The sequence below is a fragment of the Marmota marmota genome, unplaced genomic scaffold (genome assembly GCF_001458135.2).
Source record: "Marmota marmota marmota unplaced genomic scaffold, marMar, whole genome shotgun sequence".
Classification (NCBI taxonomy): Eukaryota; Metazoa; Chordata; class Mammalia; order Rodentia; family Sciuridae; genus Marmota; species Marmota marmota.
This window is the reverse complement of record NW_026000272.1, coordinates 11,841,478-11,843,880: the sequence shown is the minus strand read 5'-3', so window position 1 is coordinate 11,843,880 and position 2,403 is coordinate 11,841,478.

The following is a 2,403-nucleotide window of genomic DNA, read 5'->3' as shown; positions in this document are numbered from 1 at the left end:
CCTCATTTTCATGAATTAAATATAGATAGGTAGATGATACATAGATATAGATAAAGATAGATTTACAATGTATATTATATATGGTGGCTATTTTAATTTGGCAATTTTTATATTTCTATGTTTGAACCTTTCTGAATTTCATATATTTTCTACAGAGTCACATATTATATGTCTAACAATACATGCAAAAGGAAAATCATCCTTTCTTTTCCTATAATGACATGCTCATTTAGGTAGGGGTTGTCCAACAAAGACACTGGGATAGTTAATATGCTGGTGTCAGTTTCCAAAAGGTATAATACAATAATAGAAGCAGCAGCAATAACAAAAACAGTGATAATAAACATTAAGCTCTTATTCAAGCCCTATTTTGTGTTTTAGACTTTTATTTTGTTATATAAGATAGTTAATATTTCTCATTTACCACATGCCAAGACCTGTTCTAACATCTTCAATTCAATTTTATTTAATTCAATTTTTATAAGAAACCTATAAGAACATTACTATTATATCCATAATTAATATTTAAAGAAACTTAGGAATATGGAGATCTACATCATCAGAATGACCCACCATCACATGAAACAGAGGAGAACCACAGCAAACCAAAGATCTCTAAAACAATCAAGTAGTTTTAGTAAACTCACAAAGTTGTACAACCAACACCACTATCCAATTTCAGAATATTTCAGTTCCCCAACAGGAAACTCTATACCTATCAGCAGTTACTTCCCTAAACTTTCCTTACTCTGGTGCCTAGCAACTATTAATCTATTTCCTGTCTTATGGATTTGCCTCTTCTGGATATTTCATATAGATGAAATTATACAATATGTGGCCTTTCATGTCCACCTTCTTTTACTTAGCATCATGTTTTCAAGGCTCTTTCATGTTGTCAATGTGTCAGTTTTTTGTTCCCTTTATTGTATGAATATGCAACATATTATTATCAGTCAGTTGGTGTCATTTGCCCTTTTTAGTTATTGTGAATGATGCTGCTATGAACATTCATGTACAGATTTTAATATGTTTCATTTCTACTAAGCATATACCTAGTAGTAGAATTGCTATGTCCTGTGATAACTTCACAATTAACTTTTTGAAGAATTACCAGACTGTGTTTCAAAGTGGCTATCACATTTTACATTCCAACTATCAGTGTATGAAGGTTCCATATTCTTCACATCCTCACCAATGTGTTTATTATTTTTTCCTAACCATTTTAGTGAATGCCTTTATTGCAATCTCATTGTGATTGGGACTTGCATTACCCAAATGACTACAAAGTTGAGCATTTTTCTTGTACTTATTAGCTATTTTTCTGCAGTCTTGGAAGGAATGACTATTCAAATCATTTCACTACATTTAAGTGGGTCTTTTTGTTGTTGAGTTGTAATGGTTATTTATATATTCTGGATCCAAGTCTCTTACCATATATATGATTTGCAAATATTTCCTCCCATTCTATAGGCTTCCTTTTCACTTTCTTTATAAAAATTTGGAAGCACAAGTTTTTTTTATAAGCATTTTGATGTGGCCAATTTATTCCTGTTTTTGTCTCTTGTGCTCCTGGTGTCCTATTTAATAAGACTTTGACTCATCTAGAGTTACAAAGATTAATACCTATGGTTTCTTCTAAAAGTTTTAAGGTTTTAATTTTTCATATTTAAGTGTAAATGTAAATGGGCTCATATATACATTTGGAGTTAATTTTTATGAATTTTGTGAGCCAGTTATCCAACTTTATTCTTTTGTGTATAGATATCCAGTTGTCCCAGAATCTTTTATTGAAAAACTCATATTTATTCATTGAATTGTCTTGGCACTGTTGATGAAACTCAACTGACATTAAACCGAAGGGCTTAGTTTTATACTCGCAATTGTCTGACATTGATCTATATCCTTATGGCATTATCACACTGTCTTGATTACTGCAGCTTTGTTAATTTTTGTTCTTATTTTGGCCATTTAGTCTCTTGCATTTCCCTATAAGTTTCAGTATAAGCTCTTGAATTTTAGTACAAAAAGGTTGATGTACAATTCCGTATTCCTAAGTTCCTTTAAATGTTAAATATGGATAATAATAGTAAGCATTGAGTCTGTGGATAATTTGGGGGAATGTTGTTAAGTTTTATGAGGCAGCTTGGTTAATGCTGTTGTTTAATCAAGTAACAATGTCAGTGTATCTATACAGGTGTTTTGTAGATATGGTTAAAAAACCTTTAGTGCACTTTAAGGAGATCTTTTACAATGTGGATGGAGGGCTTTAAGCAACAAGTTGCTAGGCCTAAAGAGTATAAATAGGTTTCTTGGAAAGAAAAAAATTCTCTCAAGCTTCAACATCAATTCCTGCTTGACTTTCCAGCTTGTCTGCCCTGAAGATGTTGTATAACAGCCCCCCCC